The sequence below is a fragment of the Podarcis gaigeae genome (assembly GCF_964106915.1).
Source record: "Podarcis gaigeae genome assembly, chromosome: 13".
NCBI lineage: Eukaryota > Metazoa > Chordata > Lepidosauria > Squamata > Lacertidae > Podarcis > Podarcis gaigeae.
Window position 1 is genome coordinate 52516716 of NC_139689.1, and position 16789 is coordinate 52533504.

The 16789-nt window shown below is 44.5% G+C and overlaps 1 long non-coding RNA gene across 1 annotated transcript in view; it reads right to left on the reverse strand.

Annotated features, from left to right (window-relative positions):
* Positions 1-5017: 5017 nt before the first annotated feature.
* The window catches only part of LOC310830318, a 34601-nt gene continuing 22829 nt past the window's right edge, over positions 5018-16789 (reverse strand). Inside the window, exons 2-3 of the long non-coding RNA XR_014557579.1 lie at positions 6366-7430; positions 5018-6277 (exon numbers count right to left, since the gene is read on the reverse strand). This is a non-coding gene — a long non-coding RNA (uncharacterized lncRNA). The remainder of the gene's footprint in view (positions 6278-6365; positions 7431-16789) is intronic.

Consider the following 16789-nt stretch of genomic DNA (forward strand, 5'->3'; position numbering starts at 1 on the left):
TCATTCTCAGTTATAGAATAAAATATATATTTACTTTGTGTTTTACTTTAAAGTGAACCCTGTGCTGTTTTCTACCACATTTATCCATAGCTACTGGTTGGTATTATAACTGACAGATATATTATAATTGAAATGGTATTTAGATGGAGGTTGGCAGTGATAGAAGGATTAGATAAATATGTAAGAGTTTTGAACCTAAATTAAAGAAAACAAAACACTTTAGGTGGGTGAGTTCGCCTCCTCCAAAACAAGTAATGTTGGAGTTGAAGATGGTTCACCACAGTGCACTGCTTGCAATCTGTGCTACAAAAACAGTTTTACCCCGTGATTTCTGTAAACTGGCCTCATCCTGCTTCCTTGTGGTATAATAATAATAATATAATAATAATAATAATAATAATTTATTTGTACCCCGCCCATCTGGCTGGGTTTCCCCAGCCACTCTGGGCGGCTTCCAACAAAGATGAAAGATACACTAAAATGTCACATATTAAAAACTTCCCTGAACAGGGCTGCCTTCAGATGTCTTCTCGATGTCAGGTAGATGTTTATCGCTTTGACATCTGATGGGAGGGCGTTCCACAGGACGGGCGCCACTACCGAGAAGGCCCTCTGCCTGGTTCCCTGTAACTTGGCTTCTCGCAGCAAGGGAACTGCCAGAAGGCCCTCGGAGTTGGACCTCAGTGTCCGGGCAGAACGATGGGGGAGGAGACGCTCCTTCAGGTATACTGGACCGAGGCCGTTTAGGGCTTTGAAGGTCAGCACCAACACTTTGAATTGTGCTCGGAAATTATCTCCCATGCCTTTAGACTGTGGGAGAATGGTGCACTGATGTGGGTATCTGAAAAGGAGTTAATCCTGTGGATAGGGCCAGCATACCAGTTCCATTGATGTAGCCACAAAACACGTCTCTCCCCTATTGGTCTCTACAGCCACAGCAGACGCTGCAACCCTTCAATGGTTTGACCTTACCCCAGAAGGCACACTCCCCCAAAGTCTCCTGAGACGGACGGATGCCAACCATGCACACACAGAAAACTTGCAGATGTGCAGGATTTCACCATAAGGAGTCAGCTGCCACACCACTTGGGCTACACGTGAAAGGTGCTTAGGTTTGTTTGAAAGTGATGAAACTGGATCTAGGTCAATTGACACACTTTATAAAGACTAAATTGTGAGGAGGTATGAAGTGGAAATCACGGCAGATGGTGACAGCAGTCACGAAATTAAAAGACGCCTGCTTCTTGGGAGAAAAGCAATGACAAACCTAGACAGCATCTTAAAAAGCAGAGACATCACCTTGCCAACAAAGGTCTGTATAGTTAAAGCTATGGTTTTCCCAGTAGTGATGTATGGAAGTGAGAGGTGGACCATAAAGAAGGCTGATCACCGAAGAATTGATGCTTTTGAATTATGGTGCTGGAGGAGACTCTTGAGAGTCCCATGGACTGCAAGAAGTTCAAACCGATCCATTCTGAAGGAAATCAGCCCTGAGTGCTCACTGGAAGGACAGATCCTGAAGCTGAGGCTCCAATACTTTGGCCACCTCATGAGAAGAGAAGTCTCCCTGGAAAAGACCCTGATGTTGGGAAAGATGGAGGGCACAAGGAGAAGGGGGCGACAGAGGACAAGATGGTTGGACAGTGTTCTCATGGCTACCAGCATGAGTTTGACCAAACTGCGGGAGGCAGTGGAAGACAGGAGTGCCTGGCGTGCTCTGGTCCATGGGGTCACAAAGAGTCGGACACGACTAAATGACTAAACAAAAAACAACAATAAAGTGGAAAATTGATGCATAATCTCATTTTCCATCAGTTGGTGAAAAGTATGGCATTACTGTTGATCTCGCTGCCACATAGGGTACATCTCAAAAGTAAACTGGACACTTGCCTATGATTCCTTATAGTCATCTTCATTGCAGGATCTTCAGTTATGAAATGAAGAAGAAAAAAGAAACAGATATTTTCAAATATTACAGTTACATGTATTTGGCTTAGGTTATCGTTGACCATTGTTTTGAATCAAAAACATGGAACTGTTAAATGAAGGATAATCCCTATGTACAAAGAGATGTTTTGAGATAAATTTGGGCAGCACTTTATATTTCCACCTTAAATCCTCAGAAGATGGCACTTGCTTAAGGTTCTGAAGATGGGAATAAGATCTGCGAAAAATCAGACAAGTGAGCAGAAACAAAATATGACTTTTTGCCCCAGGGGTAATGGAGATGGAGATGAATCCTGACAGGCACACACATGACAAGGCCGAGGCAGAGCAGGAACGGGTGACTCACAAATTGTAGTGGCACGTTCTCTCCAAGGGCTTCAGTGTGCGAGTAATGCCTGAACGATCTTAGCCACGATCACATGAGGAACACAATGGCTGGCTGGCTGTTGAGCCATATAATAAAACCCCAACAAATTAAGTATAAAACAGCCTCTGGTGAGTCATAGTCCTAATTAGAAAGAGAATTAACAGGTATTAGATTAGCAAAAAACTCCCTGCTAGGAAAGTACATAGGGGACATTATTAAAGAGACTGACCTTTTTTGTTTGGTGTGTGTATGTGCGTGTTTGTTTCACTGAATTTGATCACACTTTTAATTACTCCTGCCACCATCAAGAACTAACTGGATTCTTTCAGTTAACTACTAACGAGTAGAAAGGTTTATAAATCATCCTGGAAGGCAGAGGAGCAGAAGGAATTACAGACCCACAAATTCTTACTCTGCGCTAAACATCACAAATATCATGTTTGCTTAGTTTCTCTCGAATGGGCTGCATCACTCAGAGCACTATGTATAGTTTGGCTTATTGGTTATACTTTCTTGAGTGCTTCGACAGACACTCTTCTTTTTGCTAGCTTAGGCTCAATGAATACAATTTGGCAACTGACTAAACATCTAGGATATGGTTTCCATACGTCCCCGTTTCCCAGGGATAGTCCACGGATTTACAAATCTGTCACTGGACAAAATCCGTCCACAGAATGTCCCCGGATTTCATTTAATGTCCCTGGATTTATATTTTAAGTGTTGTAGATTTATCAGTAGGGAAAGAATGTTGCGTGATTGGTTCAATGGCACAAGACTTCTGGTGAGGCAAAATGGCGGGCGCCACAGCAGCGAGCAGCACCTGAAGCCAGCCAGAGCCAATGCACTACGAGGCTGGCTCTGGGCTGCTGAGACTGCCACTGCCGCTGCCAAGGGGGAACCGGGGACACCTGGTGCATCAACTGGGGGAACCGCTGACCCCCCCACATGACCCAAATAGAGCGAGGAGTGAGAGCGCCCGGCCACCTGGCCGACTGCCCAGCGGCGCTCTGGGGCCAGGAAAAACCCTGGAGCCGACGTAGGGAGAAGGAGGAGAGGAGAAAGGAGGAGAGAGAAAGAGGAAAGAGGAAAAAGAGGGAGCCCCGACCTTGCTGCGCTGCTGCCTCCACCACTGCTGAGGAGGAGAGGTAGAAGAGCACCAGGAGGGCAAGGACATGTGGCCGAGCCCACGCCCAACCTGAGTCTACTCCACAATGGCTAGCGCTCCAAGAGAGTAGGCAGGGACCCAGAGGAAGGCTGCACAACAGAAGAGACCACAGAAGAGAACACATTACAGTGGTACCTCGGGTTAAGAACTTTGTTTCAGGATGAGAACAGAAATCGCACAGCGCAGCAGCAGCGGGAGCCCCCATTAGCTAAAGTGGTACCTCAGGTTAAGGACAGTTTCAGGTTAAGAACGGACCTCCAGAACGAATTAAGTTCTTAACCCGAGGTACCACTGTACTTCTTAATTTTTTTAAAAAATAATAACAACTTTTTTTCTCTTTTAAAAAAAAGTATCCCTGGATTCTTTGGAAAAAATCTGGTAACCTCAATCTGGGACTGAAATTCAAAGTAGTGAGGAGATCGCTCTGTCAGTGCAACCATTACTGCTTGCCTGATGGAATGAGTTCCCCAGTCCTCCCACTCTGTCCTGTTCAGGGGGATTCTCCCAACCACCATGAGCTACTTTGTGGGGTGCAGAGGACCCCACAGGGGGAAGAGAGGACGGGCATCCGTGTTGTGTTATCGGGATGTTGTAGTGGCTTCTGCTACTGCAACTACATATTTGTGTCTACCTCTATGCGTTTATAGCTGCATCTACTTGCATTCATCTCTCATGACATCTGCTCCCCCTTACGCTGCCTCTATGTCTCTGCCTCTCTCGTTTGCTACGTTTGTCTCCCTCCGCCCCACTGTTGGCTCATCCATCACCAAAAACTGGGGTCAAACTTTATCTCACATTGGTGGCTACTTTTCTTTTGAGGGCAGGGAGGGGCGGGAAGCAGCTCAAAGGCCCCCATCCAGGTATCACCCCTTTTAGGGAGTCCACACCAGTTTCTTGCTGAAAACCCCTCACTGGCTGCTCTTTTTGCATTGGGAGGGAAGCCTCACTATAGCAGTTTGGGAACATTTTTGTAGGGTCGGTTGTGTGTGGGGAAAGGACTGCTTTCCCTCCCCACACTCTGAAGTCTCTTTGATGCTTGGCTGGCACTGCAACTGCTAATTATATATTTAAAAATATGCATATTAATTGTGTCTACACACAATTAACATCAGATCGAGTTTGGGCCTTAGGGAGGTCTGAGTGTCTTGATATAAACACACACACACAGAGACCACTCGGATTCTCTGGATATACCATACATACACTTTTCCAGCTTTACTGAGAAACATATGCAGAGATAATTTCTCCATAGGTCTTTCCCCATAGTTCTTATTCATGTAATACTTAGTTACCCTAGAGATTTTTTTAAAAAATTGACTGACTCATCTTGAAAATTTTGCATGTGAATTTTCTTCCCGTAAATAAGCCCATGTTGCTGAAGCTAATTTAGTACAGGTAGACATTGAACTCAAATGCTTGATAGCAGATACAAAAGTGTTTGCTTCTACCTTTTCTCCACAACCTTCTCATTGCATGGGCTCCATGAGATATTCTCACAAATCAGTACAGTTGACCATTTTATAAAGAGAGGCTGCATGGGTAAATAGGAGAATGAAATTGTGCCATATTTTCATAAACCATACCTATTCTAGTTTGCTACTTTGCAGTTGATACAATTGGGAGTATACTAATTTTAGGGCTGTGTAAGTCCCCTGTCCCCCAATTTGGTGTTTTGGATCAGGCCCCAATTCAGTTTGGATCAATTCAGACCTGATCTGATCTGATTCCAGCCTAGAAAATCCCAGTGAATATTTGGAAATCCAAATATATGATCCTTCCATAGATTTGCACTGGGAAACCAAGAAGGTCATAATTCTTTGTTTCTTCACATAGGTGCATGGAATTTGTAGGAATTAACCACATCAAATTTCTAAAGCTTGCTTTTTTTCAAAAGATAACATAAAAAAGTGAAAGTGAAAGGACCATAAATAATTTATTCCTTGCAAATTATAGACACGTTTGGAACATGATAAGGTCTGATCTCAATTGCTGAAGGAAATTGCATCTGCCTCCAACAGTGCATATAGCTGCTGTAAAAATGAACACATTGCCTAAGTTAACTTTTCTTTTTCACACAGGATGGATCTCCCACAAACAATTTAAAATTTGGCAAAGAGAATTGGACCATTTTATTTTTAATGGGGAAAAGTCAATACTGAAAATGAACTTACTTTACATACAAATGAAAAAAGGTGGGTGAGGGATTCCAGACTTTCAGCGAGACCAACCAGCTTCATCATTTAATATTTATTAGTTTAGACAATAAAATAAAGACATGGGTGCAAATAGAAAATATTTCCGTAAATGGTCTCCTAATTAGTGTTTTACTGTAAAACCAATGCAAGAAAAATCTTTCAGTAGCTCTTTACTTATTAGTTGGATATGTAGAGGTATTACACTTATTACTCCTCATTGCAACCATAATATTTTCATCCACAATTCTATAGCAAACAAAGGCTTGAACCCTGGCAATCGTGGTGTTAGAAAGTTTTTTTCCTTCACCTACATGATTTTTTAATATATTAATGGTAGACCTGTTTCTGAGCTGGGGATTCAACTGCCAGTGTTGGTTTCAATGGTGGCAAATTTAATGATTTCGTTTAGCATGTCTGCCCCTCACTCACAGCTTTTGAAAACATGATTTCAGCAGCCTCTAATCAGGTTTAATTTCTTCATTATATACTATATTACTAGACCTCGATGGTGGAGATTTAAGTTAAGTGACCTTTTAAAAGTCTGGGAGGGAAACTGGGGAATAACACTTGATGACAAAGACTGGTCTAACCACACTGCTTCCTCTTAAATCTGAGGATGTGTGCTTAAGCTGGAACATTGTTGGGATGCAACACCTGCAAAACTTTCTCACATATTGCTCAAATCTTCAACCTCTTGGTAAGGATTACCAACAGCTGGCACATACCACCATGTGTGGTGACGGTGCTGGAAAGCATAAGCCTTTTGGGATGCCATTTTTGCTGCCCATCACCACAAGCAAGTACTAGGATGGAGTAGTCTGACTAGGGGTGAGCTAGTGGGTGGCCAGTGGTGGTGCTGCTACTGCCAGCACCTCTGCCTTGGGTGGCACCATGGCTGCTATGGGCATGTCTCATGCCAGTGCTAAGCTTCAGAAATTATACACTCACAGTATGTGGGCTGCTTGTGCACCGACAAGACTAACTGGCACACATGTGCGTGCATGCATTTCCCCCCTCAAATGCTAATCAAGATAGACACAGAACAAACATATAAATGAAATGCAAACTTAACATTAAAACTAGGGCCAAAATGGGGAGAGGGGATAAGGCATGGGTTGGCAAACTAAGGCCCATGGGCCAGATCAGGCCCAGTTGTCTTCTAAATCCGGCCTGCGGACGGTCCGGGAATCGACATGTGGATCGCCAGAGTGTGGATCGCCAGCGTGCATGTTCTTTCCCTCTCCCTCTCTCTCCCTCACACGGCGGCACTTTTCTCCTCAGGGATGGAGCAATCTTTTCCCACGCTGGGCGCTGTCGGCGGCAGGAGTCGGCTCGCCTGCCTGCCTGCCTCAGTAGGGCGGCGCTGTGAAGGGGGCATGTGATGCCAGCTGCTGCTGTGTTCTCCTCCTGCTCCCTCTCCCTCAGTCTGCTCTTCCTTCCCTCTTCGAGCCCCTTTTCTGCGCCACTTCCTTGTACGCTTTCTTTGCCACTGCCGCCTGCCTGCCTGCCTGCCTGCCTCCTGCATTCCTCCCATTCAGGTAGGTTATTGCAGTGGCCGCTGTTATGTACTGAAGTTCTCACCCTGGGCCAGCAGGGGGATATTGTAGATAGTTTTCACTCAGGTCCACATATGCAAATAAGGGATTGAAAGTGACGTTCAGTGATTGGATAGTTACAGAAAGTTGTTACTGTTGCATTGTAGTGGAGCTCTATATAAGCAGGTTGGCTGAACCCTTCAGCTCAGTTCTGTTCTGGCCTGTGAATAAACAAGAACTGTTTGAAGAATTGCTGTGTCATCTGATATGTTCACCCACATCTAAGCAGCCGCGGCCGCCACTTGTGCGTTGGCAGGCGGCTCCGTTCTTCTCCGCGATGCCTCTTGGGCAGCAGCAGGTGGTGGGTAAAAGCTCCGACGACGCCCCGGTTCCCCTACCTCCATCCATGGCTCCTCTGCCGGGGCTACTGCTTCTGTCTTCGCCGGCCAGCGCAGCCTCCAACCCCGCCATGGTGCCTGGCTGGCTGGAGAAGCCCAATTGTGGCTATTGGAATGACAACTGGGACAGGTAAAGTGAAGCATCTTTAGGCCTCTGCGGGTGGGCGAAAATTGTTCATTTCCCCCCCAAAATATAGTCTGGCCTCCCACAAGGTCTGAGGGACAGTGGCCTGACCCCCTGCTGAAAAAGTTTGCAGACCCCCTAGGATAAGGGCAGTGAGACTAACTAAGCAAAGACATAAAATTTATGTAACGCTTGATCATTAACCAACCAACTTCAAAACAGCTATCTTTTTACTTTCCAACACCACCCACTTCCAGGGCAATTATAACTAATTTAAATTACGTATTGCACACAGCTTCAGGAGAACTAAAGCCAATACAGTGCATGTGACTTAAGAACCTCTCGATTTTTATTGTACACCCCCTGACCAGTGGCATGTAGCAGACCATCACATTAAATAAAATTATGATACTGGAAACCTCTGTCTTGTGCTTTTTTAAAAAAATAAGGATGTAATTTGGATTGATTTGGGGGTGGGTCTCTACCTTTGCTTGATTTCTGTTAATGCGGAAAGGACACAGACACGTACTTAATGTATGGCAAAATACTAATGAATAATCACCATAACCTATGGCTCCTGCAACATTTTCTATTTGTGCTTTCTGACCACATATAACTGAGGGCAAATTTAAAAGGAGCCCCTGCAAAGGAAGGGGAAAATGGAGCGCTATCATAAACGAGCCCTCCACCCCAGTGAAAAATGAAGGTTTGACAGAAAGGGCTTTCAAATGAAACACAGGTGCACATTGGGAAGTTTTTTGGGGGTGGGGGGAGTTTGAGCTTTGCACTGTGGGTCAAACTGTGTAATTCGGGGGACTGGTCTAAGGACCTCTAATTATTGGCTCCAACTGCACATAGCAAAACACAGGTGTGTGCCACTAATGGAATCATAGAATCATAGCATGGTAGAGTTGGAAGAGACCCCAAGGGTCCTCTAGTCCAAACTCCTGCAATGCAGGAATCTTAACTGAAGCGTCCAAGACAGATGGGCATCCAATCTCTGCATAAAAACCTCCAAAGATGGAGAGTCCACAACCTCCGAGGGAGACCATTCCACTGTTGAACAGCTCTTACTCTCAGAAAGTTCTTCCTGGTGTTTCTCGTAACTTGAATCCATTGTTTCAGGTCCCACCCTCCAGACCAGGAGAAGGACCCGAACCATTGAATTCAAAACCCCTATTTGGCAGGGACACGTGAGGGCATGTCCCAGTGTCCCTGCCACTCCCAACCTTTCTCTGTTTGGTGCAAAGATATTAAGGGGGATTGGATTGTAAGCCTGTGTGGGTGAGCACACATGTCTCCTCTTGATTCGGAACTCAAATAAGAAAGGGTTCTGCGGAGAGAAAGAAGTAGGTTGCTGGAACCTCTAAAGCTGCTTTATAGCAGGTCAGATCAATGGTAGATTTCATTCAGCATTATCCACTGAGTCTGTTTATGTCCCACTCATTTTGCTCCATTGCAGAAGTGCATGATAATTTGCCAAGTTAAAAGGTGGCAACCCTGAGATGATGTTCTAAAGCTAACAATAAAGGGGGGGGGGAATCATCCCCCTGACCCTTGTTCGCAATCCAACAAGTGTAGAGGCTGCAGGCTTAACTTGGTTCACTGCTGCTCTCTCATCCCTCTACATCCAAAGGGCTTTGGTACCCTTTTTCTCCCTTCCTGGGGACTCCATCAAGAATCTAATTTTTGTTGTCTAGCATTTCCGTCTAGCATACACACTGGTTAACTCAAGCAGGGGAATGTTTTGTTCAAGCAAATGCTTCAGCATAAAAACGAGTGAATTCCACTAGGTGCTGACATTCCAGATCAGTCCTTAGTGGTCTGGCTGACACTGGGTTATACTTATCAAAGTTGGTTGGTAGTAGAGTGGCTTGAATTATTCATCACTACCAAGTGACTCTTCTATCTGAGAAAATTCAAGGCGGAGGTTGCTTATGCACACAGGCAATTGTTTTCAAAACAGCTGGCACGAACAAATTGCAGCAGCACCAAAATTGCAGCAAGCCTTTTAGTTTTGGGATTGTATGGGGTGTTAGGGGAAGGGGTAGTACCTCTGGTGGGGAACATGTCACACTGCTTCTGGGGTAGTTTGTCCACCTTTGGTCCCCGCCCTGTGGCTCCTAGAAGCTTTCAGCATGCAAGTGGCCACAACCTGGGAAGAAACTTCGATTGGCAGGTGAAGGGTAGCCAATGGGTCTCAAACCCTTGGTGAGTCAGGGACTTCCCTTGCATGCAAAGACAGGCTCTGACGGATTGAGCAGACAAGACTAATAGTGCGTCCAATGGTCAAGAAGGCGGTTACTGCATGTGCCATAGAAGAAAATGAGGGACAGGTGGGACTCGTCCACCTGAGAAGGTGGTCCATCTAGGAGAAGGAAAACTCTGATACTAACCCTCTGCTGCCTTGCAGGATATATTTGGGAGGAAAAAAAGCTGAGGAGTAAACCCTACACAAATCCGGAGTGGGGTTGAATGGTCATAGAATCATAGAATCATAGAGTTGGAAGAGACCACAAGGGCCATCGAGTCCAACCGCCTGCCAAGCAGGAAACACCATCAGAGCACTCCTGACATATGGTTGTCAAGCCTCTGCTTAAAGACCTCCAAAGAAGGAGACTCCACCACACTCCTTGGCAGCAAATTCCACTGTCGAACAGCTCTTACTGCCAGGAAGTTCTTCCTAATGTTTAGGTGGAATCTTCTTTCTTGTAGTTTGGATCCATTGCTCCATGTCCGCTTCTCTGGAGCAGCAGAAAACAACCTTTCTCCCTCCTCTATGTGACATCCTTTTATATATTTGAACATGGCTATCATATCACCCCTTAATCTCCTCTTCTCCAGGCTAAACATGCCCAGCTCCCTTAGCCGTTCCTCATAAGGCATTGTTTCCAGGCCTTTGACCATTTTGGTTGCCCTCCTCTGGACACGTTCCAGTTTGTCAGTGTCCTTCTTGAACTGTGGTGCCCAGAACTGGACACAGTACTCCAGGTGAGGTCTGACCACAGCAGAATACAGTGGCACTATTACTTACCTTGATCTAGATGCTATACTCCTATTGATGCAGCCCAGAATTGCATTGGCTTTTTTAGCTGCCGCGTCACACTGTTGGCTCATGTCAAGTTTGTGGTCAACCAAGACTCCTAGATCCTTTTCACATGTACTGCTCTCAAGCCAGGTGTCACCCATCTTGTATTTGTGCCTCTCCTTTTTTTGCCCAAGTGCAATACTTTACATTTCTCCCTGTTAAAATTCATCTTGTTTGTTTTGGCCCAGTTCTCTAATCTGTCAAGGTCGTTTTGAAGTGTGATCCTGTCCTCTGGGGTGTTAGCCACCCCTCCCAGTTTGGTGTCATCTGCAAATTTGATCAGGATGCCCTTGAGTCCATCATCCAAGGCATCCATGGTGCCTCCTTCCGGCAACTCCTGCAGCCAAGCTGGTGCCAAACATATTGCTCTGCTTTGCTTTGGACCACATAAGTGAGACTGAGAAAGGGGTCTTGTCTACACACCTCTCTACACACTGCCCAGACTTGCACCGCAAGGAGGACACTTCAGTGCTGAAAACGCAGTGGTTTGACTTCACCCCCTGGAGGCAGTGGGGGAGCTTCATGCTCCGGCACTGGGGGCGGAGAGCAGGCGTAGGCGTGGCTGGTGTGTGTCCTGGGGGTGTGGTGCACCACCCGCAAGGGCCTGGTGCCCAGTGTGGGGGTAGAGGAGCCAGGTGTGCTACCCCCGCTCCCTCTTCCTCTGCCAGTGCCTGGAGGTGCATGTTTATATTGGTTTCACACCAATTTAACTGTCCTGGCTCTCCCCCCTCTCTCCCAAAATCCTGGGAGCTGTAGTTTGGCGAGGGTACTGAGAATTGGGGTTGCCATCAATCTGGGGGATGGGGGGGGTGAACCTTTGAAAGCTCTATCATTGGCAGAAGAATTATAACTGCTTACGGTGTAGAAATGCTCACTATGTTTATGCCAATGGCCATTCAGATTTTTTAAAAAGACAAACCAAAAAACACAGACAGAAATTATAGCTCCAAAATGAATTGCTGGCTGGCATTTCAGAATTTTGCCAAATGATGGCAGACGTAACAATTTGAAAGCTGTACAACACCACTCACTACCAGCTAACAGAGAACTGTGTCACCAGGTGGATCACTCTGTTTTTGTTGCCTGCACAGGTATACAAAAATAGGGCAGGAGCTGTGAAGAGTAGGGCTCACTACAGAACTCACTACAGGGCTTTGATTGGCTGACCACACAAGTTGGGGAAGCTTATGCTACTTCTCTATTATCAGCCATGTGGCATGTGCCATGAGTTTCCCTCGGTCCTTTCCTTAGTAGCTGGAAAGCGAGGGCAAGACCATATCATTAATGTAGCCAAACAATATAGCCAGTGGCTCTATGGTCAGATCATAGTTATGTGTTTTATATTTATAGTTATGGGGACACTGTGGCGCTGTGGTCTAAACCACCGAGCCTCTTGGGCTTGCCAATTGGAATGTCGTGTGAATCCACACGACAGGGTGAGCTCCCATGTTCATGTCACCAAGAATTGCTTTCTGATCTGCTGTGTACATGATGAAGTCATGCAGGTATCCAATACCAGTGGAAAACTAGTCTATTAAGACTTTGTTGTGTTATGTGATGTTTTCAAACCCATTTCTAAACTTCATCTGGAATATTATGGATATTCCCTCAAATATCTTGGCACATATTTATGGTTCTATTCATGCTCATAATAATATAATTTGTTTATGCTCCCTTACCAAATGGGTACTCTTATTTGAACGTATTAAAGAGGAGAGATGAAACTGCACCATTTCATTACTTATCTGTTCATAGGATTTAATAATACCCCCTAAAAAACATTTCCTTAGTACAATTAGATTATTACTGTTCTGGGATTGCATGCTAAGCAGAGGTATTTGATCTGCTGTTTCTTGTTTGAAACTCACTGCTGTTAATAGGTACCAATCCTGATCTTAATTTCCTTCTGTACTTATTCATTGAGTGGATATTTTTGGGCATGGGTTTGATTTAATTATTTCTTTATCATACCAATTATAATTCCACAATATATTTCTAAGTTCTGTTGATACATTGTACTGGTCCATAATTCTTTATTTGAATGGAACTAAGTTCTTAAATGAGTTAAACAGCTGACTCGTAATATTTTTTTTACAAAAGGGAAGACTATTCCTCCATTATTCACTAGTTATGTCCATGTGCTTTGTTCCACCCTGATTTCTTCACTCCCCAGATAAAGGCTGTAAATATATTTTTTTTGCCGCTTAGCAATTATCTATTCTGACACATACTCAGGAACAAAAACAATTTATTGGGTTACAAAGATGCATTACAGCGGTACCTCGGGTTACATATGCTTCAGGTTACATACGCTTCAGGTTACAGACTCCGCTAACCCAGAAATAGTGCTTCGGTTTAAGAACTTTGCTTCAGGATGAGAACAGAAATTGTGCTCCAGCGGCGCGGCAGCAGCAGGAGGCCCCATTAGCTAAAGGGGTGCTTCAGGTTAAGAACAGTTTCAGGTTAAGTATGGACCTCCGTAACGAATTAAGTACTTAACCCGAGGTACCACTGTACTTTGGTTAAAGGAAGCTAAGTTTCATGGCTATAAGGCAAGCACTAAGTCCCCATTTGCTGCTGTTCCATATTTCCTTCAATATCTCCACAACAACCGTGCAGGGTAGGTTCAGCTGATAGCTGGTGATCGGTCCGAGGCAGGAAGTGAATAAAATAATTGTTAAGTTGTGGGCGAACATATCAGACGACACAGTGATTCTTCCAAGGCAGCTCTTTATTTGTAAACTGGAACAGAACTGAACTGAGGAGCTCAGTCAGCCTGCTTATATAGAGCTCTACTAGAATGCAACAGTAACCATTTTCTGTAACTAGCCAATCACTGAACGTCACTTTCGATCCTTCATTTGCATAACTATCTACAGTATCCCCCTGCTGGCCCAGGGTGAGAACTTCAGTACATAACAATAATGATGAGTTAAATGAATTTAAAATGTGGAACTATACATGTTCAGATGGCAAACTGATTTTGTTTTTGTATCTGGTTTTGCTGTAAAGAAAAAGCAGTGGAATGCAACAATTAAAGCATGGGGTAGAACGACTGCTGTCCTGTTTTTGTGTGTTCAGCTTTACAACACCCCCATCTTCAGAGTTGGGACCCTTTGGTCTGACAGATGTTGCTGGACTATAATTCCCATCAGCCCCAGCAAGTAAGTCCAATAGCCAGGGATGGTGGGACTTCCCCACATTTGTATTGTAACAAACTAATGCGCAATGATTAATTAACTAACAGCGGTGAACCAAGTTCAGCTCATTGTAGTTGGGCACATTGCCTACAATAACACAAGAGTGAATCTGTTCCATATTTTAAAATGGAGTAAGTTTCCTGTGAAGATATTCAGTCAAGTTTCACTATTAACATTAAAAAAACAAGCAACAGAGCAAAAAAACCATACATGGCAATACTTGTCCTGGAACTTTTGAAATTATTATTCATATCCAATATATTTTACTGTTTGTTTTTGTAGCTGATGAGTGTGCAGATCCCATACAAAATTATTTGTTTTACTTTTTATATATGTATACAAAAGCCCCAAAGAGATGAATTATATCCACCTCATTAATGTTATTGCTCAGAGATGGCATAACCTATGTATTCAAAATTAAGGAAGATTAAATCTCTGAGAGATATTAAAGATAATACATTATCTTATGCCGTTCACACAGTGGCACCAATCCAGCGCTATGTGTGACAGGCCAAGGCTGATTTGCATGACCTAGTCAGATATGCATGCAAAAGCCAATGTTGCCTATATTATCTTGATCAAATCTCTTTTATTTTTCCCCTCCTCCCCTCACCCAACAGTAACTTTCCTATTCCATATGTGCACACACACACACACACACACACACACACACACACACTTGCAGCTGTGGAAAAATAGGTTGAGTAGGAGAGTTGTAAAGTTAGGAAGTTAGAATCTGTTTTTAAAAGCTGCAAAAGCAGGTCTGCTTCTTTGTGAGGGGGGATGTTGTTGTTTTTTTAAAAAAAGATGAATTGAACAAATCTGTGTCTAAAGGTGTGGGATGTGAAACACAAGAGCAGTCAAGTACAACATCCCTAGAGTGGACATAAAAGGGGATGTCTGGACCAGCCAGTCGGAATTTCCTGTTCCTTCTAGGCTGGGACAGACTTCCTCTGCATGTGACTAAAGGTGGGCGTGACCTCACCTGCCCAGGTAACAAAAGAGCAGGACTGGTCAGCCATCTCTCTCTCTCTAACCACATTCGTCGAAGGAGCAACATCTGCTTAGACTAAGATGGCTTCCAGCCAAGAGAGGACAAGGGAGCTGTCTCCATATGGGATAGTTTCCAGGTGTATATTACTTTTGTAACTTAAGTCTGCCTTCTGGGATCTATCTGTGAACAGAATGTGTGTGAGTAAACTCTTTTTTATACTTTTATAGAAGACTGTGTCGTGTCTATCTTTTATGAGGGACTAAGGGGAAAATTGCCAACGAAACGTATTTTAGAGGCTTTAGCGAGCCTGAGCAAACGCATCCGCTGTGCAAGTTTAAAAAGGGGAATGTTACTCTGCTAAATTGTAGAATTTGTTAACACAAGTAGGAAAGGATATAATCAAGCAATATATTCTCTCCTGCATCCCTGAATATTCCCACAAAAGGCACTTTCAAATTAAGCCTGCCTGAACCATGTGAGGCTGGACAAAACCAACATGTATTTTCATAACAAAGCCAATCTTGTGTCATGTGAGAGAAAGCAGGAAACCACAGAAAGTCTGTACAAAGCCAGTTCACACAGTACTTTTTTTAAAAAAAACAAAAACCCATAGACTTGCTTTATGTGTACATCTACAATGGTAAAGCATGATACAAGAAACACATCTGCTCAAGGAACACATCAGCCTGGATGGCTCAGTCGGTTACAGCGTGGTGTTGACAATGTCAAACTTGCAGGAGGGCTGCATATTCCTGCATTGCAGGCGGTCGGGTTAGATCAGAACTGTGCAGACTTTTCATGTTGGTGACACACTTTTTAGACATCCATCATTTTGTGACACAGTACAGTGGTACCTCGGGTTACTGATGTTTCAGGTTACAGACGCATAGCTGTCAACTTACAGATTTGAAAATAAGGGACCAGCAGCCAAAATAAGGGACCTGCAGCCTCACCTGTTCCAGGCACTCCAGTCTTCCTGTCCTCCTGCAGTCTGGTCAAACTCATGCTGGGTAGCTTCGAGAACACTGTCCAACCAACTTTGTAACCAGAGGTTCAACTGAATAGAATCTGAATCACATGCACCACAAGGCCTATGCAGCCTCAACTTAAGATGGCTCCCCGGCCTGGCTTTGCACTGCAAAGTTTGCGGCAGCACGTGCAACAAAATGGCGTCCAGCATTCAAAAAACCCCTCAGCTTGCATTAACTAGCCACACACAAGGCATGCAAGCTCCACCCCCCAGTCATTCTTAGACTTCTTATTGGGTGAGCAACACAGCCAAGCAACACAGTTGGAGCCTCCCTCTCCCCTGGCCGGCAGGCAGGGAGGGAGAGGAGCTGCTTCCTTTGAAATTTAAGGGACATCCATCAATAAGGGACAGCAGTGGGACACGGTGCTGGAATAAGGGACTGTACCTTCAAATAAGGGACACTTGACAGCTATGCAGACGCTTCAGGTTACAGACTCCGCTAACCCAGAAATAGTACCTCGGGTTAAGAACTTTGCTTCAGGATGAGAACAGAAATCATGTGGCGGTGGCAGCAGCAGGAGGTCCCATTAGCTAAAGTGGTACCTCAGCTTAAGAACAGTTTCAGTTTAAGAACAGACCTCCAGAACAAATTAAGTTCTTAACCCGAGGTACCACTGTAATTCAGTTTCCCTAACAAACTGGAGGGTAAACTAAGCCCTTCCTGGCCCCAGAAGGAGCAGCTGACACACTAATGTGTCGTGACACACAGTTTGGAAAGCTCTGGACTAGATGATCCTCAGGGTCCC